The sequence below is a fragment of the Cyclopterus lumpus genome, chromosome 16, assembly GCF_009769545.1.
Source record: "Cyclopterus lumpus isolate fCycLum1 chromosome 16, fCycLum1.pri, whole genome shotgun sequence".
Taxonomy (NCBI): domain Eukaryota; kingdom Metazoa; phylum Chordata; class Actinopteri; order Perciformes; family Cyclopteridae; genus Cyclopterus; species Cyclopterus lumpus.
This window is the reverse complement of record NC_046981.1, coordinates 13,043,441-13,056,712: the sequence shown is the minus strand read 5'-3', so window position 1 is coordinate 13,056,712 and position 13,272 is coordinate 13,043,441. Positions and strand designations below refer to the sequence as shown.

The window sequence follows — 13,272 nt, the reverse complement described above, 5'->3', positions numbered from 1 at the left end:
AATTCTTCTCCTCACCTACAAAGCCTTGATTGGTGATGCACCATCATATCTTAAGGAGCTTGTAGTACCATATTGCCCCACTAGAGAGCTGCGCTCACTAAATACGGGGCTACTTGTGGTTCCTAGAGTCCTAAAAAGTAGGATGGGAGCCAGAGCCTTCAGTTATCAAGCTCCTCTTTTATGGAACCAGCTTCCACTTTCAGTCCGGGGGGCAGACACAGTCACCTCATTTAAGAATAGACTTAAGACTTTCCTCTTTAATAGTGCTTATAGTTAGGGCTGAATCAGGTTTGCCCTGGTCCAGCCCCTAGAAATGCTGCTATAGGCTTATAGGCTGCTGGGGGACGTTTTAGGATACACTGAGCTCCTCTCTCCTCTTCTCGCTCTCCTTATGGACGAATTTACGTGTCTTCATTGCACCTTATTAACTCTGCTTCCTCCCCGGAGTCGTTGTGACTTCACGTCTCAGAGGGTCCATTGGACCTGGCTGTGTCAGAAGCTGGTCCTGGGTCCTGACTCCCTTGCCCCTGCTTCCTGCATCCTGCCCCTGGCCTAGACCTGGCCTCCTTCCCAATGGCCCTGCCTCCTTCTTTGTGCCTTCTGCCCCAAGGGCCTGGCCTCATTGGTCCGGCCTCTTTCGCGATGCCTCCTGCCTGGTGGGCCGGCCTTCTGCCCCCCATCTCCTCTCTTCCTCCTTCTGTTTCATGGATTGTGGAAATCTGGATTGTGGTCCATGCCTACTACTCATTATTCATAATTTCTGTCATATTCATTGAATGTGTTGTAACTCTGTAACGCTGTTCATCTGGTCATATGACATCTATTGCTTCTGTCCATCCAGGGAGAGGGATCCTCCTCTGTTGCTCTGCTGAAGGTTTCTTCCCTTTTTTCCCCATGAAAGGTTTTTTTCTGTTTTCTTTGGGAGTTTTTCCTGATCCGATGTGAGGTCCTGGGACAGGGATGTCGTATGTGTACAGATTGTAAAGCCCTCTGAGGCACATTTGTAATTTTGAGCTATACAAAATAAACTGAATTTAATTGAATTTAAATTTGAAAAACACTGCTCTGTTGATGTGCTCACCAACGAATAAACGGCTTCTTAAAGCCTGCAAATGAAGACGTTGAGCACTATTTACTCTTACGCTTAAATGTATGAAAATAAATTAAACATATATGAGGTAAATATGAAGTTGTTTAATATTTTAAAGCTTCCCTGTCTAATGACTCAAATAATAAATGCATCTTATAAACCAAAAATATTAGCCTTACTTTTATTAATGCTTAGAAGTAAATATATTTTAAAACAAACCCTAAAACCAATTATCAGACCATACTGTATATTAAACAAAATAACAAAATGAAGAGATATAAAGTGAAACTCCACAGTTCATCCCTCCCTTTCTAGTTAAGAGTACATTTTTGTAAATTAAGTGTATAAATCTTGTGTCTCAGACAAAGCATGGGAAAGAAGAAAGACAATGCAGACTGCAACAATGTACCTTCTACCAGCACCAGATTATAAGTACTCCTTCATTACAGTCGGCGCTGAGGTCAGGACTGGGCGTGTTGGTCCTGTGCTTCACTTTGCAAAGACAGGAAGGAGTCAGGGCCACTTGACTGACTGTCTGGCTGACTGAATTTCTCTGGAGGATCTGATCTTAGCATAAAAAAATGTGTCATGCTCATGGCCTTCGAAACTGCTTGAGGATTTGGCTGATAAGCCAGTAGCAGGCATTTGTGTGTATTTGCATTCGGTAACTTAACGATAACAGTTTCAGACATCAACGACCTTTCCGACCTTCTTTACTTTCGGTGCCGAGCATTTAGTGCAAGATTGTAACCAAACTAAAACAATTTATCACCCGAGTGTGCAAGCAGTTCAATTTAAGTTGTGTTTAAGTTATGTGTGTGGACAAGCAATGATCTTATTCACAAAATATAATTTGAAATTCCAGACACAATATCAATGACACCAAATAGGTTTTACTAAATCACAGGCATATGAATTCATGCAGGAGGCTTCTGTAATTTCAACGCTACCATAAAATATATTTTAACATTTCAAAAGGTCCCAATTCTTCCCTATAAAAAGGTCAAAAGAATTACATACACACTGCGTTCCACAAACACCCCTAAATTGAAAATAACTGCAGACCTTTCACTCTGAATGTTTGTTAGCTACAATCCAAGATTCCAAGAGGTTTTAGTGCATATATTATTTGGCCTAAAAATATAACGGAATTTGATTGTACTCTGGGATGCATCCAGACGAAGCCGAGTGGAACTCAGTCATAATTTAGGTGATTCGAGACGTCTGCGCCTTCCTGTATTAGAGCAGGTTGAGAGTGAGATATATGCTGCTCTGGTCTAAAGCTATACTGTAAATCCTGAAAAGACGGGTAATCGACGGCCATTGTCTCCATGCGTGCACTGGACTGCTCCGTAAACAGCAAATAGATGCTGTTTCACTCAACACACACACACACACACACACACACACACACACACGCACACACAATGCAACCCCCCTCCACAGCATAGCAACATCAAACTTTACACACACTAAACGCTCTCCCTGGAATTTACAGTGCAGTCATGCATACACTGTTAAAATCTCCCTTGGACCTATATCATATTCACTTGTGCATTGTGCCGTATGAAAACACACACACACACACGCAGGAGTTCACACTCTGGCTGCTTTCACATTCTGATATTCAAAATATGGATTTTAGAGCAAAGAGCAGGTTGGACATATAGGAGCCAAGAAATCTCATCTCAATGTCAACACTACAAGAAGAAGTTAGGCAAAGGAATTATTACTGGGCTATACAACTCTAATAAACCTCAACCTTGATGACAATTTATTAGATTATTTGTTAGCCTATACCCCACCGCAACATGGCACAGTGTGTGTGTGTATTTGTGTGTAGGTGTGTGTGTGTGTGTGTGTGTGAGGGGGGGGGGGGGTCGCATGCAGCTGTCTTCAGGTTGTGTCTACCTGGTTCAACGCTGAACGCTCTATGTCAGTGTGAGTGTGTGTATACGTAGTTACCAGGCACACTGCAGCTCATCCCTCTCCTAAAAGCATTTCATGGGCGTCTGTATGGGCGCAGGGCTGCAGTGACAGGGACAGGGATGGATAGGGGGAGAACATGCAAAGATGCTACAACAGAGGAAGACCGTATGTGATAGGGAAGCCTAGCGTGGCCCTCGTACACTCCTGCATGGCAGGGCGGCTTTGCCCTTAACTGGGTCACCGGGGAACACATTCACACATGAAACAGCAAAAAAAGAAGGAGGAAAAAAAGAACATGCTCCCTGTTACACACACACACACACACACACACACACACACACACACACACACAGTGTATTCACTCTCAAGTGATTGGGATGGGATCATTCATGCAACATGAGACTAGTAAGAGAAAACATGTTGTTAAGGTGTAGCAAAGATGCCGAGCTGTGGAGTGTGTGAGCATGCCAGTGTGTGAGACTGCGCTCGTTGTGGAGAACATTGTGAAACCATTGTGACGTAGTATGAATACTGGCAGCCGTTTAGCGGCTGGCATATCTGACTGGGAATGATATCAATAAAAAAGAAACATCGAGACCTGCAATTTGTGCATTCTGGCCCATATTGATCAGGAGGCCGTAGATCAGAGGTGACCGTTCCTGTTTGGGACCAAGCGGCAGAACTGCCAATGCCACATCAATGACCAATGCTTACACCATGACACATGTGTCTTCTGACTAAACAAGAGCAAGAATGGAGACCTATGTGGAGTGCATGCCACATGAGTAAATCTGCAGGACAGATGAGGAAAATATGAGTCTAATTGTTTAAATATATTAAATACAATTTTAAAAAAACAAGCATCCAATTCCTGTGGCTGAAAGATACACCAAAAGACAAATATGACGAAACTGTTAAAAAAAGTCAGAGATGTCAAGGGTGCATCGGCACTGATTGCATTGCGAGAAAAGTGGAGAGTTGGCAAAAGGAACACAGCCGAGGAAAGACCGAACGCAACCCCGGCTCCTTCACGCTGGTCTCTGCGAGTACTACGAGACACAATGTCAAAGGAGTCTCATAACGCGAGGTAGTCAGCCGGTCCGCTCTGCTGCACGGGGCTCGGTGACAAACACAAACAAGCCCTTTCAAGTAGGCATGTTCTCATCGCGACGAGAAGGGCTCGACTCTTTTCCTCATACAACGTGGAAAAACCTCCACCACAACGCCACCGTTGAAGCTCCCGTTAACGGAGCCGGTGAAGGTGACATATATATATATATATATATATATATATATATATATATATATATAATTTTTTTTTTTAAACTTGGGGAGGAAAAACGAAAAGGAAAAAAAGAAAAGCCGGAATGTGTCCGTGTTGGTGCTCCGCTCTAGTAAGCAGCTCGGAGCCGTTAGTAGTAGTGGTGCTGCTGGTTGTAGTAGTCGTAGTACGCAACCCCGACATACTGACACCGTCAGTCGGACCACACGGAGACGGGATGCGAGCCGCTGTCGTGTTCTTTGCGACGGGGTGCCCGCTCCGGTTCACGAACGCCACAATTCGCTCGCGCTGCTATTGGTAAACATTTGAGGCTGCAATGCTGCAAATAGGTGGATTGCTTTTTACTACGCTCGCGCTGCTCCACGCGCAACTCGGATGCTACGGTCACGGGGAAAGTACTCAACGTTCAGCAAAACATAGTAATGACACCCGGGTGAAGGCTGACGCGTTGTCCCGGTCGTCCGTGGGACTGCGGGGAACAAAAACATTTGAGAAAGTTTTTAGGCTGATACACCCCCACCCCCCCCCACCCCCCTCCCCCCTCCCCCTTTTCTCAAGCGGGTGTCACACTATTTCTTCGGACAGTGTCGGTCAGTGTCGGACCGACCGACCGTTGGCAGGTGGTTCTCATTTCGTGCTAACTCGCTGCTCCTGGAAATGGATCATTCGAGTCAGTAGAGCTTCGCTGCCTTTCGCTAACTTAGTTTCAACTCACCCAAACAGAGCTTTTCCCCTCGCCACAGAAAGATTGATGTTGTTATTTTGCCGATGAGGAGGCCGCCACAACTCTCGGTAACATCCCTTGGCTGTCGGCTTTGACGACTGCGCGGTCCGACTCACACTTTACTTTTCCTCCGCAAAACATGTCTTACCCCCACAGAAACTCAAACAAGGCTATAAAAAAAACTATCGGTCTTCTTTTCCACTACAGTCACAAAATGGTGAATGAACCACCAACAGCTGGGCTAGCCGTCCAATGAGAGGTCGCTGACAGTTACAGTAGCCAATCAGCGAAGGACCCACAGACCCGTGGGCGTGGCATGCTGTCAAAGTCCAGTTGACAGACGGGGGGATCCAGCCAATGGCGACGGGGATGCTGAGCCAGACCGGTGTCCTGTCCCAAACTTTACAGTATCCAATAAGAGCTTTGGGAACCATAGGAACAGCGCGAGGGAGGGTCGAGAGGAGGGAGAAAATCACCCAGGGCCAATAAAAAGGCACAAATGCCCCCTCCTCTACTGAAAAAAAGAATGTTTACCATAATTGACAGCACAAGTGCCATCTCTGAGCAGACGGTGATAATGCATTCATCTTTCTGCTTCTCCACATTGACGTTGGTGCAGCAGGATTAGAGCCCCACAATGCGGCTGTTCGTACTGTGTGACCCAGCATCAACACTGTTGCATCAAAGTGTATTTTGATCAATATTTCGAATTATTATTGAGGCAAACTGAACGCACCAACACAGGTGGAGAATGTGCACGAGTGCGCGATTTAAAAGTTTCTTAAGGAGCTGGACAACACTTCTGTGCTGCAGACACATACGACGCATCAGTGCCCCTTGCAAACCGCTCTCCCTCTCTCCCTCTCTCCTTTTTCTCTCAGCAACAGACGCTGACTTTCACCGCATTAAGCCAATCACGGCGCAGAATCCTGCTGGCTCTGACGTCGTAATCTCTCCGCCCCGCCCACTCCAGTGAAAGTGAACGGGACCCAGTCTGGGCTGACGTCACTTCACCGGCAGGCTATTGGGCAGGTGTGCGACGTCTCCGGACCAATGGCTGTGCGCAGCGATGATGTCATCACGAGTGTTGCCACCAGCTGGACCGAGAGGGCGTGGTCTGGCGTAAACTCGGCTAACCCCGTGTTTGTAACTTGCAGGCAGTGGTGTTGGAGACGAACCGGTGTGCTGGGAACTGGCTGGAAGGGAAAGATGTGCACGTTTTGAGATGATGGCACGTGCGTGAGACAGGCATTATGCCCGTGTAATAACGTTGATACATGGTATATGCATAGTGAGCTTTAACCTCTGCAGAGAAGAAGAGAAAGCACAGTATATCACTGAAGATATGTTGCCATAATAGTAAGCATTACATAATCCCTGCTCTGTGTGTAGTAGCAACCAGACTCCTGCTGAGACAGACAGCCATGCGGGATCTCACAGGAACAGCGACCCCTGTCGGTGCGATCGGATGCATGCATGCACTGCTTGTCTCTCACTCAAGAACAATGATGGGAGAGCAGACAGATACCTAAAAACAGAACAAAGTTCTGATTGGCTGAATAGGCTATATATTTTGAGAGAGTTTACTACTTACGTGTGCTTGTGCATGCAAGAGAGAGAGAGAGAGAGAGAGAGAGAGAGAGAGAGAGAGAGAGAGAGAGAGAGAGAGAGAGAGAGAGAGAGAGAGAGAAGGCTGTTGATTGAATGTTGATGTAGAGGGACATCTAGTTGTAATTGTTCAGCACTGCAACTTACTTTTCAAAAGGGAACAATTTGTCCACAAAAAGCTAAATGTCTCAGAGGTACTACGTTTTTTTTACTCAGGATGCCACTGAACCATTTCTAAACGGGGTATTAAACACATATTAAGACAATATCTGTTTATATATATTGTCTTATTATTAAAGTGTCTCAAGCTACAAAGGCTGGAAACCAATGAATTTAAACCTTCAAGTGAGATGATATATATTTGCAGGCGTTCAATGTATTTGGTGTTTATTACATACATTACACATCCATCTCATCTCTGTCTGTCCTCCATCCAAAAATATCTTTCATTGTATTTTGTATAAGACCTGCAGCGCACAACCAGTGAGTTGGAATTACTCATACTGGGTTTCCAAAGTAAAGATCATCGATGATACTGGATTTTAGAGGTCTATATTTGTTTTTATAATATAAATTATAAAATAGCGACAGCATTTTACAGTTTAAAAATAGACTTGTTGGTGCACTCTGGTGGACAAACTATGTAAGTGACACTCTGTTTCTGAACTAACTCAAACAAATATTCTGCATTTGTTGTCAGACAAACTGAATGCTGATGCCAGTCTTTCTGTGATGAACTAATATCAGACAGTACATATTTACAGTTAAAAGGTGTGAAGTGAAGCCGATCTCCATACAGGGCGGAGAAGATGCTTCCTACCACCTGTAGGTGCAAGTTCACCTCAACAACAAGCTGGAGGTCCTGTGCAAGAGCAGTGGGTGGTGCATCGCTTCTGTTGGGGGACATTTGGAGGACTATTTTATATTTAGGCAAGAAGAATGTCTGGGAAACACTTTGAAAACATAATCACTTGTTGAACTTTCCAACCAGCATTTCTGCAGGAACGACACTGCAGAATGTAAACGTGATGATCAAGATGCATAACCAAGCACACTACCATTACAATGCATACATCCACTTTTACTTTTATGAGTGGACAGCTTAATGTCCAAACATTCAAGTTTCGGGTGAAATATGGTTTGCGGTCACATTTGGTACAGACGTTCACGTCCCTCTCAGGATGATTCATAATAACGTGTTTCCATAAGTTTTCATTGAACGCCATCATCAGAAAGTATAATAATCCATTATAGATATGAAATACATTCTACTCTATTCTTTACATTTCTATGGCTATGAATACAGCACCCGAGGATCAATAAAGACTCATCATATAATTTTTTCAATGCACTTTCTCCATGTCTCTTCCTTGCATACAACCCTAACAACCCCCCCCCCCCCCCCCCCCCCCCCCCGCCTCGTTAGCAAGTCCCCCTCTCTGTTTCCCCTGCTCTGCTCTCCCCCTCTCCATGGGAGCCTGACCTCTGACCTTCACCCCTCACCCCCTCTCTGTGCGCTCATCACTGGCCTGTCAGTCAAACACCACAGACCCTCCTCTCCTGCTGGGCTCTGCTGTCAGACCGGCCTCAGGTACAGACGGACGCAGAGCAAAACAGAGAGGAGAGAAACATTGTGAGCTGAGATGTAAAGAGAAAGGAAGACCATGATATGAATTGAGCTTAACGCAGCGGCAAGAGAGATAATTTGACATGAAATACACTTTTCTTACTTTCCCCCAAAACAGTACATTATTTGAAATGAACTGGTCTCAAGTTAGCAGTCGTCTTATCTTTCCATAAACCAACCCTGACTCCACACAAAGCCGGACCGACATCAGGAATGCCTCTCACCTCGGGGTCTCTTGAAGCAGACGCTGGCAGTAGCATAACCTCTGACCCCTGACCCTCACCATGACCACATTCACCCCGGGGGTCAGACCATGCATGTCCCCATCAAAACCTCGGACAAGTGATGAAAATAGAAAACTGGAAGAGCTAAAAGGTTCTCAAAACAAAAGCTTTGCAGTCATGGAGATGGTTCCTTCAAATAAGACGAACCAAACCAACAATAAAACTCAGTGTGGATTTCAGGTACACGACCACGAAGTTATCCACCCAGTTTCATCTGACAGCCGCTCTTTACCAGCCCCTGCAGCTGTGGATTCTTGTTACCGAAAGGAATGGAGCCATCAGAGATGGCAAGGACACATAACGTTAAAGGACTAGAATCTTAAAGTCGTGTGTCTTTGTTATTGGATGGTAAAGCCGTGTGCATGTTAGCATGCTGACATCAGCCTCGCTTTGATTATATAACATGTTTAAATCTAATACTTATCTTTCCTGATTTTATCACCTTATTTGCACATGTTTAGGCTTCTATCAAAGTTTACGTTCAGTGTTTCGGCCATCGACCTTACTACATGGGACCAAGGTTAAGTACAAAAGCATTTTTACAAAAGAGGCCAAGAGTCTTTGAAAAGATTTGTACTTTGATTTTTTCATTCTTTTTTCTCTCTTTACCTTCGGCTTTTAGTTACCGAAAGAGTGGAGGGGCTCTTGGCGTATCATGTGTCAACAGAGGACAAGTCTGCTCCTGTGGCTTACAGGGGGAGGCAGCGAGGAGTCATGATGTCTAATAAAGTCGGATAAATGCTGCACACAGACGGTGCGAGGTTTCGGATTTAGCCCTGACTGGTATTAAAAGGGGAGATAAAAACCTCCCAGGATTTGACTCAGGGGATCCCACCACAAAAGACAGAAATGTATTAAAAAAAAAGTCTCTCTTTTGTAGACTTATTCTGAAGCTTGAATAGCTACTGTAAAGTGATGACATTGGCTCCATATCACATCTAGATGGCGAGAAAAATGCAAAGAGGGGACATCGTAGCATCATGAGAGAGGTGGCCCAGGAGGCCAGCATCCATACAAGCTGCAGTATGGAGAACAGTAGGCCCTTGTACTCACTGCATTCCTGTTCACAGTAACTTTACACCGCTCAGCTGTTCCTCAGGGTCCACGTCATGTCCCGGAGCTGAAGACTGGCCCCTCGTGGACAGGCGTCCTTGGACCCACAGATTCCTATCTGCATCGGAGGCGAGGTGAAGGAGGAGCGCTTACTGAGCTTTCCTAAACCAGGACACCGCTTTAGTATTTATTTCCTTTAACTTTTACATTAACTTGTGCTCTTAAAATGGCCAGTGAAGAAATAATGTTTCATAACCATAAATGAGCAGTATACATAAGTAGACTGTTGTGCACCATGCCAGATTATATGAAGGCCTTGTTAAAGATCTACCAAGTTTGCATTTTGTGACTGCACATTTGACAGTTTTTTTTAATACAGTGATTTAATGTATTAGCTTATTTCTTCAGTTTAAATCTGTTTTTTTAAATATGAATATTTGTATGTGGCAAAACCGTATACAAGAAAAAATGGAAATGGCCAAATCTTGTGGTCCCCTCAGCCACACCTCACTGATATAGTGAATAGAAAAGATTAGCTCAATGTTTTCGATGGATGATTTACTGTATGATTATGTTTTAGTAGCACTACTCATTGACGTATTGTTCCAACAAAAATAAACTTTTAATTCCATTTTGTATGTTTGTATCATCTCATTGGCAACTGAGAAAAGAAAAAAAGATGTCACAGTAAACAGCACCAAGAAATAGAGTGAGCAAAATCAACCTCGAGCGGTACAGTGTGCAGTGCATCGACCCAACAACAGGGGGAGACATTCAATGTGAAATGACAAAGGACAGGTAAACTGTTTTGTTTTGATGGTGTACAAAGTACTAAGCAAGGCCTATCTCACAAAGTCATATTTACCCTTTACCCATCATCTCAGTCCCCCTATATGTGAGGGAATTTGTTTTTTTAGATAATCATATTTATTTTGCTGTCAAATAGGTCCAACAGAAAGATTGCCGGGAAGGAAGGAGAAAAAGGAAACACAAGTACCAGCTTTTCAAACAAACCACATCAATGTGCACACACACACACACACACACACACAGGACCGTGCTCGTGGGTGACAAAGTGGCGTTGCCGTGAAAGGGCCCCACTCTTCTCTGTACGCTGGAGGATGTGGTGAACTCACCAGCGTGCTTCCCCGTACGTGTCCCTGTACCGCCACTCTCAAGAGGATGCACCGGTCCTGCGTGCACGAATGCACGAGTGTGTGCATTCACAAAAAAGGCGTATTGCTGTGCAGCGTGTGCATAATGCATACGGCCTGCGGTTGTATGTGGAGCACAGAGGCGGCTCGGCGGAGGTTTTTCCGCGAAAGCAGGCGGCTCAGAGGAAGCGATGGGGAGAGGGATGTGGCACAGGTGAGAGGGCCCAGTGGCTCCTGTGGTCTCTCTCTCTCTCTCTCTCTCTCTCTCTCCTTTGCTGTGAATGGAGCAGCTGGATGACTGATGTGTCAACAGATGGGGGAATCTACACAGACACAGTGACCCTCACCAAGGTCAAAGAAGGTCAGACCAGGTTACGCAAGTCATGCCTCACACGGACGTATTAGGAGCCCTTTAAAGCTCTATGGTTCCCAACGTTTTTCACTGGTGACCTTTACAATGAAACCGTCCCCTTGTGACCCCGACTTACAGGTTGCATACAAGTTGAACTAAGTGAGCTTACTGGTGCGAGTCAGTCTTTCTGTTTCTCCACCGGTGCTCATGTTATGTTCATACAGACAGTGAAATATGTTTCAGTATTAATATTCATTATTTTATCTATGGATCTTAATGGTTGGTCATAAACACTAATTCAGATCTCAGATTTGAAGAAGATTTTTGCAATGTTTCTTGTTTTGGATTGCATTTCTTCATAAAACCTCGACATCCCATTTAAAGCCGGCAGCTCATCCTCCTCCTCTCCAATACATACGAGATGAGCATGTAAGTGCGCTTAAGACGAGGGAGCTAGTATTGACGTCACGTTAAAAGGTAAATGGGTGAGCCTTATGTGAGCATTATGTGGGTGAGTGGGCAGCAGCACTGCAGACAAAGTGCTTTTCTTTATCAGCTAAACGCATAACCTCAAAGCCCTCTTGTAGGCCATGAGAGAGTGAGAGTGTGTGTGTGTGTGTGTGTGTGTTCATTTCATCCACGCAACCGTCAGTGATCATGAAGGGCAAGATGAAAGACATGTTCTTTTACAATTAGAAGTTCTAAAGCGTTTGGTTTGAAGTAGGCCACTGTTTCATATAAATATGTTTGTACAATATAAATGAATTGGAACATCTTTTATTTTATTCTTAAAAATATTTTTTTTTTGTGCTTTCTTTTTGGTTGATATATGAATGCGTTTTTTTTATGTTGGTTGTCTCAAGTTTTCGCTTGAGGGACAAATACATTATCTTTGAAAAAAAAAAATACATAGAAGTGCATAAAAAGAAATCAATTCACGAGTTCAGATAGACCTGCATGGCTCCGTCACATGTTCACACCTACAAACACCTTCAATGCTCACCATATAAAACACAATATATAGTTAGATTAATCCATAAAAAAAAAAGGATAATTCACGGTTTCAGGGTGGGTAACAGTTTGGACTATTTCTTGGCTGTAAGCCGTTGCCAGGCAACCAGCAGACTCAGGTTAGTTACGGTTTCAGGCGAGGAATTAAACTTTTGCTTTAAGATATTTTCTTTTACAAAGCAACGTTGTGGGGAATTTTTTTTAATTCATATTAATTTTGAAGACCTCATGACTGTCGGCTTGCTGTTGACGAGACAAAAAGTCAACAGGTCAATCTCTTTGTTTACAAATAAAACTGATTGGGCCCGTGTCATTATTAAAACATATGAAGGAAGAGCAGACGTAAACAAACACAGTGATATTGATATTGGGTTTCAACCGGTTTTAATTAACCCTGATTACAGCTTAATTACAAGTTAAAAAAAAAAAAAAAAAAAACGAAACACGAAAGAAGAGGAGAAATTCAATGTTACATCATGGTATTAACTCTCATCTCTCCATCTGAGTGTTATGTAACTGCTCGGGGGAGACGAGGCGAAAGAAGAGTGAAAGAGGGAGAAGATAGACCTTTACAGAGTCAAACAATACACATCTTTTTTTCTTCTTTTAAAATGATACACCCTCCCCCTCCCCCCAAATAAAAAAAATAAAATATACAGAAGCAAAAGGTAACATTATAAAATAAAAATTACAATACATGACAAAAGAGATAAAATCACTCCTCCCTCTGCCACTAAATAAAATCCTCCGCCGCTGCCTTTTCCTCTTAGTCCCCGATGTTATTTCTCCGTCAGCATCAAATTGAATATTACACATTTTAGTTATATTACATTTGGAAGAACTAAAGACAAGAAAAGGTCTGGTTTGGGGGGCTTGAAGGTTTGAAAGAGGGAATGGAGTTTTTTGGGAGGGGATTCAACATCATCCAAAGTGATGTAACACAACATAAAAAGCAACAGCTAACAGGGCCATGGAATAATAATAATGCCAGGTGGAGAGGTAAATAACCCAATGAGAACAACAACAACAACAATAATCAATAGCAATATTGTCATCAGAAAAATAAACTGAGAAACCTTTATTCTTTTGATAGAGAAATGTAATCTTTGTGCCTTTTGTCTACCGTTCTGTTCTACTGTTGAGGCCTGAAACAGGACG

The 13,272-nt window shown here is 43.7% G+C and overlaps 1 protein-coding gene across 1 annotated transcript in view; it reads right to left on the bottom strand.

Annotated features, from left to right (window-relative positions):
• cicb (capicua transcriptional repressor b) overlaps positions 1 to 5,278 on the bottom strand; it is a 35,396-nt gene extending 30,118 nt beyond the window's left edge. The window contains exon 1 of the mRNA XM_034553890.1: positions 5,017 to 5,278. The gene's annotated coding sequence lies outside the window, so the exon portion shown is untranslated. The remainder of the gene's footprint in view (positions 1 to 5,016) is intronic.
• Positions 5,279 to 13,272: the final 7,994 nt, after the last annotated feature.